This window comes from Poecilia reticulata, linkage group LG14 (genome assembly GCF_000633615.1).
Source record: "Poecilia reticulata strain Guanapo linkage group LG14, Guppy_female_1.0+MT, whole genome shotgun sequence".
NCBI classification, from domain to species: domain Eukaryota; kingdom Metazoa; phylum Chordata; class Actinopteri; order Cyprinodontiformes; family Poeciliidae; genus Poecilia; species Poecilia reticulata.
In genome coordinates, this window is record NC_024344.1 from 433,474 (window position 1) to 452,766 (window position 19,293).

At 37.5% G+C, this 19,293-nt stretch overlaps 1 long non-coding RNA gene across 2 annotated transcripts in view; it reads right to left on the reverse strand.

Annotated features, from left to right (window-relative positions):
• Positions 1 to 19,293, reverse strand: part of LOC103475325 (uncharacterized) — a 79,060-nt gene that overhangs the window by 1,829 nt on the left and 57,938 nt on the right. Inside the window, exons 1-2 of one of the 2 annotated variants that reach the window (XR_001777283.1) lie at positions 12,889 to 12,932; positions 10,118 to 10,215 (exon numbers count right to left, since the gene is read on the reverse strand). This is a non-coding gene — a long non-coding RNA (uncharacterized LOC103475325). Of the gene's footprint in view, positions 1 to 10,117; positions 10,216 to 12,888; positions 12,933 to 19,293 lie in introns of those variants that run through there. The other variant, XR_535319.1, reaches the window with a different exon arrangement.

Genomic DNA, 19,293 nt, shown 5'->3' on the forward strand with positions numbered 1-19,293 from the left:
CCATCAGACCCATGTGATCCGCCATCGGACCCATGCGATCCGCCATCGGACCCATGCGATCCGTCATCAGCGATCCGCCATCGGACCCATGCGATCCGCCATCGGACCCATACGATCCGTCATCAGCGATCCGCCATCAGACCCATGTGATCCGCCATCAGACCCATGCGATCCGCCATCGAACCCATGCGATCCGTCATCAGACCCATGCGATCCGTCATCAGCGATCCGCCATCAGACCCATGCGATCCGCCATCAGACCCATGCGATCCGCCATCAGACCCATGCGATCCGTCATCAGCGATCCGCCATCAGACCCATGTGATCCGCCATCAGACCCATGCGATCCGCCATCAGACCCATGCGATCCGTCATCAGACCCATGCGATCCGTCATCAGCGATCCGTCATCAGACCCATGCGATCCGTCATCAGACCCATGCGATCCGTCATCAGCGATCCGTCATCAGACCCATGCGATCCGCCATCAGCTGGAAAGGAGCTGCAGAACGTTTATATTCACGGTAAATATTTAACATAACTTTGTGTTTCCTCCTGTATGTAACATCAACACCTTCTAATGTTTCACAGCAGACACTTAAAAAAATTATTTCAGTGGTAATGTTCAATAATCTGCCGTTTTTATTACAACCAAGAGAATAAAATAAAGTGAAACTGAAATGTATTAGGATTTAACCACATGGCTGATTTTTCATTTCTACTGTTTTGAATATTGAAATCAGTTTCCTAACGGCCGGATCATTTTAATCTGCGAGATTTGATTTGCTAATTTAAGCAAAGTTTTTTCCCATAATGCCCTGTTTTTGTGACTCACCAGGATGGAAAGCGATGTTTCCATCTGACGTTTCTCAGCAGCGTCTTGAGCTGCTGTGCCTGATCGGGTAACTGATCGGGTAACTGATCGGTTAACTGATCGGGTATCTCATCAGGGATCTGATCGGGTATCTGATCGGGTCCGTTTCAAAGAGCGAGACTGAGTGGAAACGGAGAGATGAAAGCTTCTGCATTTCACTCTGAAACTTTCAGAGGCTGCAGCAGAAAACGAGGAGGACAAAAACCAGAGGCTGGTAGAAAGCAAGAAAATCCAGAAATTCTACTCAACAGTACAGATGCTTAATAACTTTACTCAGGTAAAAGTAAAAGTCCATCCATTTTCTAACACCTTGTCCCTCAGTGGGTCAGGAGCTGCTGCCTCTCCAGCTAACGTACCGGGCGAGAGGCGGGGTCACCTGGACAGGTCACCAGTCTGTCGCAGGGCAACACAGAGACACACAACCATGCACACTCACACACACACCTAGGGGCAATTTAGACAGACCAATTAACCTGACAGTCATGKTTTTGGACTGTGGGAGGAAACCGGAGTACCTGGAGAAAACCCACCATGCACAGGGAGAACATGGAGACTCCATGCAGAAAGACCGGGAATCGAACCCAGAACCTTCTTGCTGCAAGGCAACAGCTCTACCCACTGCGCCACTGTGCAGCCTAAAAGTAAAAGTACTTTTTTAATAAAAAGTTACTAAAGCAAATGTAATTGAGAAAATGTAACTAGTTACATTACCAACTGATTTAATCAAAGTCCTTTTCCAGGGTAATGACTGAAGTGAGTTGGATAAAGAAATCATGTTCATGTTTACTTGGTAGATAATATAAATAAGGAGCGTTTATAACTATAAACACTGCATATACTTCACTTCCTGGTTAAAAAAACATAACATGTTATATGTTGATTCTTTTAGTGATAATTTGTAAAAGCAGCTTCATTTTTACAAAATATGTAATATTATTTATTAAGTGTCAGACTTAAATTCAGCATCGTCCCTTTTATATGCATTAATGTAGTTTTTGTGCCGTTTTCTTTTCCTTCTGCTAAATTTGTGAGCAGGAAGCCAAAGCATGAACAGTCATGCTGCGGTTATAAATGATTTGGTTTCCATCTTTATGTCGGTTTTTATTTTGTTTTTGCTTTGTGGCGTTTGTGGCGGTGAATCTTCATGTTTCATTATTTTCATCCGAGGTCAAACGTTTCCCACGCTCTGCCAGAGAATCTGTTTTCTCAACGGTTACAAAGAATATCAACGTTGGAGTGTTTTTTTATTTTTATATGGAATCACTGACTTTGTGTGTATTGCTAAAAATATTTTGTAAAAAAGTTTAATTTTAATTAGCAATCATGATGTTCCAGAAGAATCCAATCTGCAAACGGTTCAGCGGTCGGCTGGATCAATTATATGTAACAGAGTTATGGATCTAAATGTTTTCCAGCAGCCAGAGGGCAGGAGGCAGGAAAAGGTGATAAAATAAGAGTCAGAGCACCAACAGACATCAGCCGCAGAGGGAAAGCACTTCACCGAGCACGCAGATTAATAACCGTCATAAATAACAGCTGATTTAGTATCAACTTGTTCTCAGGACAGTGAGGATGCCACTCAGGGAATCTGAAACAACAGACGTCAAACGCTGCGCTGCTAATACAAGATGATTTATCGCTTCATAAAGTCAACATATGAGAGGAGAGGCAGATATTCTGACGTCAAGGCCAGATGATGGATTATTTACATCTGAGGAAAATTCGACAGAATATTCTCACTGATATTAACCTTTTGTTGAGTTTAATCCTTCAACTGGGAAAATCTGAATTTTGTTCTTGTGGCATTTTGTTCATTTCTGTGTGAGGAAATGTGAGAGTAAGAGCTGAATGTGAAGGAAGTTGTGTTTGTGCACAGGCTGAAGGGAATCTGGATGAGTGGATCTGGGTGATCCTTCTCCCTGCAGGATCGTGTTTTTGGCCAACGGTGGCTTTTTTAGTGTTGATTCTGTTTTACAGAAGCACAGATGATTAAATTGGACGTCGGAGCAGCCGTGGGGTTCTGGTGAAAAACAATCCATTTACTTTTTGGCCACATACCCAACTCTCCTGCTCAAAACCATTAACAGTAATTGCTAACAAAACTACATCTTTTATCCCCCACAGCATTAATCTTACAACAAATTTCCATTARAGAAAATATTCTATACAACATATAAATATAGCAATGCATTCATGTATTCTGTACGTGAGAGAGCGATCCCTGTAAAGGGCATAGATACCTCTGTTTATTAGAATACATGCATAATTCATTACACTGTACAACAAGGAGTCCCATTTGCTCCGTCTTTGTGAAACATTAAAGGTGGAGTTATAAACATTATGGTTCCGTCTGGAGCCATAAAGGGAGCAGAAATATAAACAAGGGAAGGTGCTTGTTACTGTTCAGCTCAGAGCTTTATTATTCTGACCCATTCAGGACACAAGAAGCTTAAGAAAATGGTCGACTTGGACGTTTGTACAAATAAATGATCATTTAGTCTCATTATTTAGCTGAATTTATCACAAGTTTCAAACCTCCAATTTGATCTGGAACAGCTGAAAAAGTTTAACCTGAATTTGGTAAGTTGGTACAAAAGTTTTATTATGCAAACTATAAAGTTTCACACCAAACTGCAACCAACAAGAAAATGAAATAACTTTCTATCATTGTGCTTCCTTTATAACAAGTTAGAATAGATTTATGGACTTTATAAAACACGTTTTAGCATAAAACGTTCTCAGATAATGAGATTTCATCTGGTCATTGTAATCCTTCAATTGACTGGGTGTTTTATGACTTTGTATTTTTGTGTTTTTAAGCACTTCGAACTGCCTTGTTGTTGAAATGTGCTACATAACTTGGTTGATTGATTGATTGATTGAGTTTTCTGCCATTTTCTGATATATATACACAGGTCCTTCTCAAAAAATTTGCATATTGAGATAAAGTTCATTATTTTCCATAATGTAATGATAAAAATTAAACTGCCATATATTTTAGATTCATTGCACACCAACTGAAATATTTCAGGTCTTTTATTGTTTTAATACTGATGATTTTGGCATACAGCTCATAAAAACCCAAAATCCCCGTCTCAAAATATTTGCATATTTCATCCGACCAATAAAAGAAAAGTGTTTTAATACCAACAAAGTCAACCTTCAAATAATTATGTTCAGTTCTGCATCAATACTTGGTCAGGAATCATTTTGCAGCCTTCAGTGCGTCATGGAGGCCATCAGCCTGTGGCTCTGCTGAGGTGTCATGGAGCCCAGGATGCTTCGATGGCCTGAAGCTCATCCAAAGTTTTGGGTCTTGGTCTCTCAACTTTCTCTTCACAATATCCCACAGATTCTCTATGGGGTTCAGGTCAGGAGAGTTGGCAGGCCAACAGTAGCACCATGGTGAGTATACCAGTGGTTTTGGCACCAGGTCGTGCTGAAAAATGAAATCTTCATCTCCATAAAGCTTTTCAGCAGATGGAAGCATGAGGTGCTCCAAAACCTCCTGATAGCTGCCGCATTGACCTGCCCTTGATGAAACACAGTGGACCAACACCAGCAGCTGACATGGCTCCCCAGACCATCACTGACTGTGGGTACTGGACACTGGACTTCTGGACTTCTGGCATTTCCTTCTCCCCAGTCTTCCTCCAGATTCTGGCACCTTGATTTCCGAATGACATGCAACATTTGCTTTCATCCGAAAAAAGTACTTTGGACCACTGAGCAACAGTCCAGTGCTGCTTCTCTGTAGCCCAGGTCAGGCGCTCCTGATGCTGTTTCTGGTTCAAAAGTGGCTTGACCTTTGACCTGGGGAATGCGGCACCTGTAGCCCATTTCCTGCACACACCTGAGCACGGTGGCTCTGGATGTTTCTACTCCAGACTCAGTCCACTGCTTCCCCCAAGGTCTGGAATCGGCCCTTCTCCTCAATCCTCCTCAGGGTCCGGTCACCTCTTCTTCTCGTTGTGCAGCGTTTTCTGCCACTTTTTCCTTCCCACTGAGGAGCCTTGATACTCTGGGAACAGCCTATTGGTCCAGAAATGTCTTCCTGTGTCTCACCTCTTGCTTGAGGGYGTCARTGATGRCCTTCTGGACAGCAGTCAGGTCAGCAGTCTGACCCATGATTGCGGTTTTGAGTAATGAACCAGGCTGGGAGTTTTTAAAAGCCTCATGAATCTTTTGCAGGTGTTTAGAGTTACTTTGTTGATTCAGATGATGAGGTTAACGGCTCGTTCAGAGAACCTTTTCATGATATGCTAATTTTTTGAGACGGGATTTTGGGTTTTCATGAGCTGTTTGCCAACATCATTAGTATTAAAACAATAAAAGACCTGAAATATTTCTGTTGGTGTGCAATGAATCTACAATATATGACAGTTTAATTTTTATCATTACATTATGGAAAATGATGAACTTTATCACAACATGCTAATTTTTTTAGAAGCACCTGTATATATATTTCTGATTTATCTTGATATACAGAACCTGAACTGTAATTTCCATGTAACCAGTCAATGGTTCACTGGTTGGTATCAGCAAAAGAAATCAATGTAGTCGATTTATTTAGGAGGGAACAAATGTATTTGATGAAAAAGAGTCCTCAGCTTTCAGTTTTCAGCTGGGTGAAACTCTGCAGAGCCTGGAGGCTCCTGCAGACGGTGAAATGTGCTCTGCAGTTGGCAACGGCCCAAACCGATTTGGAACAACTAAGACTTCAGTCTTATCCCTCTTCAGTAGTCAGCCATCCAGAAAGCAGGAGGTCTGCCGTGTGTGTGTGTGTGTGTGTGTGTGTGTGTGTGTGTGTGTGTGTGTGTGTGTGTGTGTGTGTGTGTGTGTGTGTCACTGACAGGACAGAGGAGGCTTCCCAGATTAACACACTCACACAGATAGTTCAAAACGCGCTGTTTGCATAAGGAGTATTCCTAAATTTAGAAAATATAAGCTACTCCACTGCGGATTTAAAGAATGTGTTAGTGATTACCGTTTGAATCCAACACTTTTTAATGCAGTACTTTCTGTAAAATACTCTTCAGCTTCCTTAGTGGGCCGTCTCTAAAGTCTAAAAATCTTTAAAGACATTTAAAGACTTTTGTGTAAATTTTATATGGCCATGCACTACTTCTCAAGTTTCTACATTAGTTTCTACTGAAAGCAAATATTCATGAGAAAATGTTCATTTGTGTTTTTTGTCCTGTGATTTTTATGAAGGTGAGATAAATTCACTTTAAACAGATAAATAGTTGACTCGTTCTAAAGTACTTGATTTAATATGTTTAACACCAAAATGCCTCAACAACCATCACAACAAACAACAACTGGTCAACAATGACATGTTGCGATGCCACTTTTCATATTTCCATGCCAACTGAAGCATTTATCTCAAATAGTGCAGCCTTTACCAAACCCCATCTGTCTGTTATCAGCCGAGTTGGGCAGCAACTAGTTACATTTACGTGGATTTTTTATTTTTTAGATCAGTGCAGTTGGTTTATTTTAGGAGGGAACAAATTGATTTGGTGGAAATCGAAGCTTAACTTCAATATAATTAACGCGTTACAGGAGGGAACATTTCAGATGTGAAGTGAACTGAACTGCGTGGAGCTGAAAACAAAAACACCTCAGTCGTTTCAAACAGGAAGTCACTTTTAAGCTGTGCAGGTGAATAAAACTAGGAAAATAAAGCAAACTCCAGAAGTTGCTATAATTCATAGCTTCACAAGACAAAAAACATTCAACAGCAATTAAAATAACCAGATTTAAAATAGAGAATCGAGGTTTTTAGATTTAGTTTTGTGGGTAACTGTTCAACAAAAGCAATCCAAGCAACATCAACCCTGATTTGAGTTTTTGGTTGTTGACTGTGAAGCAGCAGAGAAAGCAACGGTCCATTTCATCGCCACAATCTGCAATTTTCAGGAGGCGCCACTTCAGCATGAAGCAAGCTTGGATCTCAGAGTGAAAGCACTCGAGTGAAGATGAGGAGAGACACGGTTCGAGCTAAAGTACTCCGAGGTTTAAGGACTGGGTTTTAAAAGATACCGAGCAAAATAACCGCAGTAGATTTTTATTTCTCCTACTTGGCTGTGAACACTACCGATTAGTTGTGTTAGTACTGGTTCATGTTTGTGTCATTTAGCAAAATTAACTTTCAAAATCACATACTGAGACGGATATACTACATTCTGATGACTCTTAAAGTATGATTTATACATGGGAAGAGTACTTAAAAATTATACTCAACTTTTACTCAAGCAAAAGTAAAATAGCCATCCAAGAAATTACTGAAGAGTAAAGATAAAATACTCCTAAAAGTTGTTTTTTTCCCCAAAAGTTACTCAAATGTACTTGAGTAAATGTAACTAGTTACTACCAATTAGTAGGTATAGACTTTTTAAAAACAGCCCTTCGTATTTTTCGCACATATAAAAGTTTTCATATTTTAGAAATCTCTATTCAGATTTATGCAGTTAAAGTTGGATCATTTTAAAGGAGCAACGATCAGAAGCAGCCACTCATTAAAAACTGAAATATTTTCAAAACCGTCAAGCTGCAACACACATGAAGTATGCTCTATGGAAAAACAAAAAGTCTGGGAATAAAAATATCTTTTTGTGTGGCTTTATAAATATGTAGTAACTTTAAAGAAAAGGAATGAAAAGAATAATGGTTGCCTTTAATTTAATATTTCTCTCATCAAATAATATTCAGTGATAATTTGTTTGCAGCTGAAATGTCATGATGTCGAGGTGACATACTTCCTGTAAAGCTGCATTTTAGGGTAAATTTGGTGTTTGAGCTATTAAACAGGCAGTTTAATTGTTTTAGAGGAGTTCTCAAGTATTTACAGATTTTAAGCAACTGGACCCACAAATACCAGGGGTCCAATGTAAATCAAAACATTTTGTTTGGTTGGAAATTTATTTCTATACCTTCATTTTTTTAATCAGCGTACTGTGGAAGTCAGCAGAAAAAGACGAAAAAGTAATTTGAGTCTTGATTTATTCTCAATGTCTTCCAACCAAAACTCGAATGAATGACAACCATTGGTGTCTTCACACCTCACCTTCTCCCTTTCACAATAAAAGCAAGGGTGTGAAATATTTACATTGTACCTGCCACAATATAAATGTTTCGTTGAGCTGCCATTTTTATTTTTTACACTTTTTTGTACGTCTCCAATCAGTAATGTTAACAGGCCGATGCACTGCAAAAAACAAACGGGTACTTTTGGTTTAGTTTCTAGTGAAAATATATTATTACACTTGAAATAAGACAGAATTAACTTACAAGTAATTTTTCAACAATAATTATATGACCTTGTTTTAAATCAATAAAATCAATAATTCCTTAATATTGAAAAAAATATTTGTTTCACTTACAAGATTTTTTCCTCCATTTTTGGTAAAGTAATCTGCCAATGTAACAGAACTGGGTTGCTAGGTAACGGGCTATGCTTGGCTGGGGTTGCTAGGTAACGGTACAGTTCTCTTTGTGAAATAATCTTCCAGAGGAACAAGAACCTTTTGATGTATATTAAGGAATTATTGTCTTAAAACAATCTCATATTTCTTACTGAAATGTTATTTAAGTTAATTTTTTCTTATTTCAAGTGTATTAAGATATTTGCACTAGAAACTTGATAAAAAGTACTTGGTAAAATTTTGTGTTTTTGCACTGAATTTATAATTTAGACAAATATAAAAGTTGACAGCAACCACATTCCACAAACTTTACTTTTAAGAAATATGGAGGTGGTTCATTATCTTACATCTCTATAGAAATGCCCCAAAAACAAAATGGATAATCATTTCATAATGTTGATTTTTGAAGGATATCAGACAAACCCAACCAACTGGATAAACATTTTCTCTGCATGAAAGTGAGCATGAAGATTAACTGAATTTTATTGTCGTGTTGAATCGGATCAGTTTAATATTCTTGCTTGAATTTGTTAAAATGCAGAATGTACCAACAGCAGCTGCTGATTAAGACGTTGACAGCAAATGCTAAGTGGCAGGGATACAAAGTGTATTCTTCCTGTGTCATGACAGCATTATAATTACATTAATAATATTTGATGGCACGTTTTCCAGCCCTGGTGACGGATCCAAATTGGAACGTAACAGTAATAATACTGACAGACTCGTTTTCTCTTTTTGCAGTGTTAGGTGTGTTGAGTAAGCGGCACACTATCGCTGCCAGCTGCGTACAATTTGTTAAGCTGTTATCTTAAGTCTGTTTATTTCCACTGACAGTTTATTAGTCTCTCTGCTTGACAGATGGGTCAAAGAGGAAACTGCGCGTCCGCACATTAACTTAGTCTTCAGCAGTTAATTATTTAAAGGAAGGCAGCTGCATCTGGCTCCCGCTATAAATAAGACACATCAGGTTTGGTGTTGAAGCTGACAGCACAGCAGGACAGCACACCATATCTGCCAGAAAATTACTTCATTACATGTTGTCATGATCCATTAAGGACGCTCTAATGGGACAGAAAGGATAGGCGACACATGCATGTAGCATGAGGACACGCTCCACTGGAGGTCAGACGGTTTTTACAGCACAAGATTTCATTAGATGCAATTGATTTTATTCATTTTGTTAACCAGCTGTTAATTTCTGTGTTGAAAAACAAACCGCTTGGTTGGTTAATTCTCTGCATTTGAATTTCCTTAAGATTGCGTCAAATTTAGTGGAAAAGCTTTAAAAAAAATTAAAAAATAAGACAATGTGGATGAACTTTTTGTCATATGGGCCAAAACTGTGGAGTTGAAAACTAACAACCCAAAATCAAGCAAATAAAGAAGTTACATATTTTTTTCCAAAATATATATTTATTGTAGATCTAAGATTTGAAAGGGTTTTTTACATTGGCGTATAAAATAGAAAGTTGAAAATTTTCTAGAAAAAAAAAAAAAATCTGTAATTTTGAGATTAATCTCAGAAATTTTCTACAAAAAAAACTTTCAAAACTCTTTAACTAAGAATAAAAGCGGTTGACGTGACAGCAGAGCATTATAAGCTAGCAAAGTCAAAAATAAAGAACCATTCTCACCGACTGAGCTGTTCAAAAGAATCGAATCGCTAATGAACGAGTTGTTTTCACAAACATCTTCAGTTTTTCTTGAGTGACCCGGTATTAAGCCATTTATCCATTATTTTTTGTAAGTTGGTAAGCTAGCTGTAGCATCGCACATTGAGCTGATGTCACAGTTAAACAGTTGCTTACATGCGGTACCTGTCAGACCACTAGAGGGCGCAACATTTTGTGAAGGACTGGCAGACGTGAGTCAGTGAACTCACCTCAAGTTTAGCTGCATTCATTCTCTGGAGTATCTGAAAAACACACACGATTCAGGTAAATATTATTTAAATGTATACAAATATTCACATGTTCAAAACTTATTTTAATGGCTTTTAAACTAAAACCTCCTTGGTTATGCGCAAGAAAAAAATGAAGCAAAATCCACATTTTTTTCAAGAGAGTCAGTTGAAATTAGTCAGAGTTAGCTTCTCAGATATAAAATATGAAACTTGTTTGAGAAGGTGATTGATAAAAAACTAATGTTTATCAAGCCAAAAAGTGGTTTGGATTAGGATTATGTTATTAAACTCAATATGCAGCAATCATCCACTGTGCTTTACTGTGCTGGTCAACCTTTAGCCCTGTTAGAATCTCCATGGAAAAACTAATTTTCTTATAAACTGATTTATTGCTCGGTAAAAAAATAAAACAAATAGGACAGTTTACTGTTCTGGAGAGAGGAAGTTAAAAATGTCAACAGATTTTGATCCTTTAATGATTATGATGAGGCCAAAATGAAAATAAATTTGACGCTAGTGTTCTCAAAGGGCCGGTTGTACCGGCATGTATTGATAAAACCCATTAATCAGCAAAAATAATATCTGTCTCTGCAGCTGGAATTTTTAAAACTAAATGATATTTAGTTATCAAAACATTGTTTTAGGATTTATTGCAATCAAAATCACAGAATTCATGTTGCTAATTTAGACATTTTTTCAAGGAATTTTGCAATATTAATATATGACAATAAATGTGACTTTTGTTACTTCCAGTATCAACATCAAATAAGGTGGAGACGCAGTGTAGTAAAAGTCGGAAATGCTGCCACCTTCAGGTGGGAGTTGGCATCACTTAAACCAAACGATATTGCACATTTATGCATTATGCTGGGATTTGTCGAGTTTGGATTCTAAACTTGAATAATTTGATGTAATTTGGCGTCTGGAGTCACATAAACGCTACGGGTCACTGTATGGACAGTATGGATTATAGGTCTTGTTTTTTCTTTTTCTCCTGATTTGACCTTAATTTGATTAGAACAACAGACGATCCATGCTGTCCAGACTCCTTTGTAGCTACAAGAGCACATGATCTGGTTGCCCTCCAGAGGGAGGAAGAGTCGGTTTACACAGCTTTGAACCCAGCAGTCAATAACTCATCAGCAGCGATGGCACACAAATACAAACAGGCAGTCAGCTGTGAACAAGAGAGCAGCTGCACATCCTGTCACACTCACAGCCCTCACCCTCAAACACAATTACACTTTTCTTTGTCACGCAGACATGCCTCTACAGAGCTGAGAAACGAGCACAATTAGACAGTTCACAGCTATATTTCTGAAAGGAAAGCAGAGGGAAATGATAACAGAGGGATTTATGCTCACTAGGTGGTTTATCTCGCTGCAAAAACAAAATATTACCAAGTAGATCTGGTCTAATTTTTAGTGAAAATGTCTTAGTGCACCTGAAATAACACAAAGCCAAGTAGGAGCTTGTGCAATAAACACAAGTTTTGAAATAATTGCAAAAACACAGTTATTTTTGTGTCTTTGCAGTGAAGAGGGATCCTCACAGCTTCCTCTCAAGTTGCACTAACAGGGTAATAAACCTGATAAACATGAGATTCAGAAACAGTTCATTCCTTTTCTAAATGAAAGTTCAGTCATAAAGAGTCGTCTGCTACAAACAGAAATTCAAATAGAAAGTTGAAGTAGCAGCAAAGCTAACATAACTGAGGGTTCAGTGAAATATCAAAACGTTTGGATTCAAGGATTCTGTTTCAAAAAAACATTTTTCTTTGTTTTATGGCACTTTGATGTTTTTTCGCTTTTAAATAATTTTGTTAATTATACTTATTTATGACTTTTTAATGCCAGACAGATTTTAATAAAAAAATTATCCTTTTTATTTATAGTTTTACTTTATAAAGTCTGGATGTTTCTCCCACCTTTTCTGTTGCCATCAAATGTATTGTATAAATTAGTGTTCCAGCTTTACTTTCCACAAAAAGAGACTTTTCATAAAACCCCTCAATCTAAACCATTAATCTAATTAACTGAAAACTACTCCACATGCTGAGCCTCCACCTTGTAATTCACACATCCACTTAATAAAACAAGTCAAAGGAAATTATTCCCATTCAAAACTAGGAGCAGCTGCTGTTTGACATTTACAGGTATACTCAGAAATATGAAGAGATTGTTGATTAGCATGTTACTCCCACCTGACAAGAGCTGAAATGAAATTAATGTTTGACGAATTTAATAATTAGAAGCTGAGGACTGCTTGTACTACAAACACAAAGGCTTCTAATTACAACCACCCTGAACAGTAACTATTACACCGCAGGTGAATCACACACCATCATGTGATTTATGTCTTGAATAGAGGAAGCTGTTTTTACAGTTCCTCCTCCCCTTCGTGTAAAGCGTTGGTGGGTTGAAAAAGCCGTGCTCCGTATTGTTGTCATTGGCTTACCTCATAACCTCATCCTTAATTGGTACATTGCTGCAACACTAGCAATTTCTGCTGTGTATTTTTAGACATCAAACCAAAGTTGCAGTTCTCTTGAGGTTTTGACGAGCATAAAGCTCCTTCCTCCATTCAATTTAAGCTTTGAGGTGAAGAAAAAGCTCCAGTCTGTGTGATTTTATGTATTTGTCTCAGTAGAGCTGTTGGTTGAAATATATAAGGATGTTTTCATACCTGACTGTTCGGTAGACTCGGACATTTGTTACATTTTCAGCTGCTGCGGTTCGTTTTTTCGCCCAATTGGGAAACCTGTTCCCCTCCTCGCCTGTGGGGGCGCTGCATCAAGAATAACTGAAGGAAATGACAAAAACCTCTTCAGAAGCAAAACTTCCTTTTTCTTCATATAAGCTAGAATGGTGGCGAAGGATTTTAGCGGTTGGAGGATTTCTCCATTGATATAAATTACTAGTTTGGTTTCGCCCATTAGTCGTTTGCGACCACAAAACCAGGCGGTCCAGGATGAGCAGGAATCCGTCACAAAAATAGTCGTAGCATCCTGATTTCTTACATTTTTATAAAATATGACTGATGTTCTGGTATGCAAAATATGTCTTCTCTGGATATAAATCTATAAACAGTTTGGTTTCTGTCAGGATGCAAGAGAGGACTAAACACATTCATCTTTTAAATTAAACGAAAAATAGCCTTGATAGAGAGATAATATAAATTCCGATACAGGAAAACCCTCCCGCAAAAGTAACGTCCAGGTAGAACATTTTAAAAGAAAGATGGGCACCGAGTTAAATAAAAATTAAAAAAAGAGAGGCACATTCAACACGTAAACCTAGTCAACCTCCACTGATTTCATTTTTAACAGGCAGCCTGTTTAGTTTGAGGCATATTTTTAAATACATTATCAATAAACAACAGCAAACTGGTAGAATAAATAATCCTTACCTAATAAAACTGAGAAACCTGTCAGGCTCATGACTGTAGTCTGCGGATGAACATCCAGACTAATCCGGTTTAAACTGGTTTTTCTTTTAGTGCAGTTTTATTGTTGGATTACTGCCCCCTTATGGCCAAGAGAGGTATCGGTGGGCTAATTCACCTAATTTTATTGTTTTCACACAAAACAAACATTTCATTAGGTTAACATGTGGCAAAATCATATCTTTACTAGATTTAAACACAAACACACACATATTTATGTGTTCATTTTAAATTAATTATTAATGTGAACTGCCCTGTTCCACTTCTTTGAGAACTGGTCATTTTACATAATTACATTTAGTTTGTAAAAACTTAAACCATGGCTCCTATACTTAATGAAATATTTCATCCTGTTTGATGGTTGTCATGACTACCGCATGACTACAAACAAACGAGGGAATTAGTCCGGTTTCTTTGTATTGCAGGTTTAAAAATTACAGCGGCCACAGCAAACAGGAAAATAACGCAGATAAATAAATTTAAACCACTTATAATCTGCTTTTTGCTCTGTGGGCCGGCTTTACTCTACACTTCATTTTCAAATGCACTTCCCTGCATTTGAAAATCTCTTCATCATTTTCAATCAAGAAAAGCCAATTAAACGTCAACCTTTGTCATCTCCCCCCGGATATCTCTTATTTTCATTACATATCTAATATTTCTCCCACCCGACATGGTGTCCAGCTTTCACTGCTTCATTACCAGCTATGAAAACTCCAAAAAATGGAGAAAGAAAGCGGGACACCCACACAGATGCTTGAGGCAGGCCCTTCATGAATACTTTGTATATTCAGTCCTTGGTTTCGGTTTTGATCCACAGAGCCAATTTTGCTTCTGTGTAAACTTCACATCTAGAGTTACTTGGGGGACGATGTCCTGCAACTTTTAGATGCATCTGCTTCAAACAAGCCTCAGTCAAATATTCAGGTCATTATCAGGACTCTGTAGCGCTGAATCTCATCAGGAGGAATGTATGCACTCATTTGATTCTCTAACTTGGACCAGAGAAAACTCTAAAAGTTGCAGAACATCAACTCTCAAGGACTGGCTCAGAAAAAATAAGGAACCTTTCCCACGATTTTTTGACTTCTCTTAATGCACAAGGGAATTCAAACCCAAAAAACTCAAGAGACTTCGCAAAAAGCAATGCAAAGAAATAAAAGATGCCTCATCGGAGATGGGGAGCCACAGTTTAAACAATAAAATGGATGGACTGTAAAAAATAAAATAAAATAGAGGAAAAATAATTTGAAATCCCAGTTCTTTTTGACATTTTCAATTATCTTTAGAGAGTTTTTTGGTTGTTTCTTTTCCTCTTTCTTTCCCATTTTCAAGAGTCTAACAGAATAACTAAACAATTTTTGCTTGTTTATGTCCTCTTAAAATAAAATTTGATGTTCACCATTTTAATCTGTCTTGTACCAACAGTCTGATATCCTTCATTATGTTGCTCAATTGTACAGAAAATTATTTGGTAGGTGTATTTTAAGTTTGTGATTTATTTTAGCACAGCAAAATAAATAAAACCCCCAAAAATCAGATGTTTGTCTTACAGATATGTTGTTTTTAATGCATGGCGATGCCACAGCTGTGTGTGATTTAATGTAAGGAAATGTTCAGAGCATAAATCCGTCTCGGCTCAGAGACAACGATTTACATTGCATTCATGGATTCTAGAAATTAAAAACTGCAATTTATACAGCAATATAGGTATGCAAAATTAAATCCAGTATGTTTAATTATTAAAAATGTTGTGTTTACATTCTAGACAAGTATGTAAAATGTAATTTAACATTTAAAGCGATTTCCCTGCTGTGAGTCGAACATTTCCACTAAGTCTCAGGCTCCAGGCTCTGAATCCGCAGCATGGGGCGAGTCAAAGATAATCATGGAAGAGCAGCAGCTAAATGTTTAGTGACTTTGGGTTTTTAAGATACAGACAATTTGACATGACATATACAATTTGGAAAACATGTCACACCACCATAAGCTGCATAGACGGCATGACTCAGATTCCCACCGGAGGCAGAAAGAGGGAAATGTGGAGGTGTCTGCCTCCCACTTGCATTCAGATCTGCCTCACCCTAGCAGAGCAAAAAGCAAGAAAACTGACATATTTCATGTTTTCTCCCTTTTTTGTTGATAGGGAATCGGGTCATTGAGCTCACTGCTGCTTAGGCAAATCTGTCTGGCAGGAAAACTTACAGCATATTGCACTATGCTTCATTTCAACTCTTAAGCTTTGCTGTAAACTATTGACTTTGTCAGATTTGCAACAGAGGAAAGCAAAGAGAAAGAGTTTGGCTTCACTATAGACATCATGCGTTTAAAAAGACATTTGTAAGAGGGCTGTTTTAAAGGCCGATTATATATATATTTAAAGAAAAATAAGCCAACTCTGGAAGAGTTTGGTGTGACAGATGTTGCATCTAGAGTTTAGGAAAGTTTGCAAAGCTCTTCAAGTTCTGCAGAAATATAAAAACAGTTATCAGTGAAGTGTAGTTGAGTTTATTGTAGGTTTAGTTGGGCGATATGGACTCATGATATTTTGTGATAAAAGTAATGGTATCATTTTTGTAGATAACTTTAGGCGTCTGTGACTGAAAGGAGTGCAATTAATGTCACTAAATGCACACACCAACTGTTTAATCTTTATTTCTTGATGCTCTAAATTAAAAAGAAATCAGTGGAGAAAACAGTAAAACTAACATCTCGACAATACGGACTGTTTTGGGGGATTTTAAACATTAATTGGAATTTATTGCGATTAAATTCTAAATTCTTATGATAGAAAATGTAATCACAATAAATGATGAATGGTATAGATCTTGGCTTTGCTTTAGGCTTCGCTGCAGACTTCATGTGTAGATCAGGTGGTTACCGTGGCAACAAACACAAAAAACTTAATGAAGGCTAAAAGCGTTTCAACATGATCAGTATTCCAACTAGATCGCTGCTGTAAATCTGAGCTGTAAAAACATGACTCAAGTTAATTCCTGCAAAGTTTTTTGTTTGTGTTTTGTCACATTTACATTTTTATTCCTACAAAGTGCTGCACACATGAACCTATCTTATTCCATTGTTCTTGGTCTTATCTCATTAAAGAATGTGTTTCAGCAGAGCTCTGGGAAATTAATGTTTTATGACAAAAGGATCATTTGGCCGTTTATAGTTCAATCTCACAAAAGGTTTGTGTTTTGCATTTAAATGTTTGCATTTACTTTGGGAAGTATTATCTACACAGTAGACCTGAGTAACGGCTCGTCTCCAGCATTAATAAATCAGAATACATGCGCCCCTCCAGAGCTGTTCGTTATTGTAACTGCAATAAAAAGTTTCTATTCCCAAATTAAATAAAAAGAAAAAAATAATAATAATTCAGCAGTTTGTTCAATGTTTGTTGTCCTTTTATATTTTAAAAGCTTTAAAATGGTAGCTGCACAAATAATGTTTTGCAGTGTGAAACACCCTTTTTTCGATCTGGTAACATGTTGACATGTAAATCTTAAAGGGATCCATGATTGGCTTAAATGTTTTGTAATTTTCCTTTTAACTAAAAAAATGAATATGTTAAAACTATTTTAAAAAATGTATAACTTTTGTTATGTTTTTCACCTGGTCGTCATTTTTTCTCCTGCATGTTGGGTTGATGAATAAACACCAACTTTACCTGAGTTGTTGCTGATCATATTGCATTTGACTGATGTAAATTTACACACCGTGTCACAGATAGCAGTAATTAAAAAATATATATATTAAATGAATCTGGGTCATTTCCCACATGGGAAAAACGATTTCTACATTCCCTATGCTCCGGTTTAAATTGGAAAGGCTGTTTTGGCAAAACAAAGCCAACACAATTGGACCAAGCATATTTTGTTTACCCAGAATGCATTGCAGCGTAAACATGGCAACGTCCATGTGTCAATATTTTATTAAAATGTATAAAAACTAAACAGCCTACAGTATCTTTACTGTATTGTTTTTACATCCAACATAAATGTCTGACTTCCTGGCTTAAATTAGTGGGTGGAAAACTATTAAATTCGGTTATAAAACTCTGAATGTTCTTAAAGGGCCAGGATGTATTGATAAAACCCATTAAATTGTTCAAATATCATGAAATAGCTACAAGTTTCTGAATTCAAAACGTGTTTCTTAAATTTAAATATTTAACATGTTTTCACACTGATCCAGGATTTTTTGATTGTTTTTGTATTTCTTTGCAATCAAAATCACAGATTTTGTGACACCAATTTAGAAATATTTTAAAGGAACTTTTATGGTATTTGTGCTAATGTATGATATTACAAGCGACTTTTTATCAATCGCCATATTGATGACAGATTATAACTTGACATCAAGTAAATCTGAAGCAGCCGTAACAGTGTTTTTGGCCAATTTTGAGAAAAATTTGCAGTAAAGTCAGAAAAAATGTGAATATCTGTGAATTTTGTGTGAGTTAAAAACTGGATGTAATTTGGATTAAATGTCAGATTTGAGTTTGACACATGTATTCTAGGACATTATGCTAATTTGACTTACAAATGTTTTCTTACTGAAAATAAATGCTTTGGTTGAAGCATTTATTTTTAATCTGCTTACTGTAGCCAGATTATGCAAGATTTTATAAAACTTGGGGAAGATTAAAAGAAAACAGTTTTTCACCACAGGTATTAAATGAGAACGTAAGAGGAATATTTTCACCTCCACCCTTGGGAAATGTTAAGTTATGCTGCTGTTTGATATGATAAAACCAGTATTTAGCAACACTAAACCACAGAATTTTCTTTTTCTAGTACAGCAAGGCTCATTACTTTCTGAACCAAGTCTACAAAACCAAGATCTATCTGTGGCCTTTAAAGAGGAAATGTCACATCAGGACAGATAATGAGGTCTGGACAAGAGCCGCCGATGGGGCAACACCTCTGATAGAAGAAAAAACATGCAACAGTTCCAACGGTTCACTACACGGCATAAAAATGTCCGTCGTCAGTCATTTAGTGTTTTATTGATTCCAACAAACGCATCAGGAGATGACAGCAGGAAGCGCCATAAATCACTCGTGAAGTAAATGTCACTGCGGAGAAGCTTTTAGTCGTTCAACTTGCATGATCTGAAACCAGTGGGAGGATCTGCACCGAATACTGTATGCATAATGTTGGAAAAATGGGAAAGAAATTTTATATTTTGTTCTATAAAAGGCAAGCTCATAATTCAGATTAAATATATCGGTTATGGATTACAGTTTATGATTTAGTTTCTTAAATTCTTACATTTGGCCAACAATACCAAGATACTATATTTGAAACCAGTTATTTTGAAGTTTACAAAGATAAACAGTTTGCAGATTTTCACAAAGAGAACTGTACCGTTACCTGGCAACCCCAGCCTAGCCCACCCCGTTACCTAGCAACCGCAGCCTAACCCACCCCGTTACCTGGCAACCCCAGCCCAGCCCGGCCCGTTACCTAGCAACCGCAGCCTAGCCCACCCCATTACCTAGCAACCCCAGCCTAGCCCGGCCCGTTACCTGGCAACCCCAGCCNGCAACCGCAGCCTAGCCCACCCCATTACCTAGCAACCCCAGCCTAGCCCGGCCCGTTACCTGGCAACCCCAGCCTAGCCCGGCCCGTTACCTGGCAA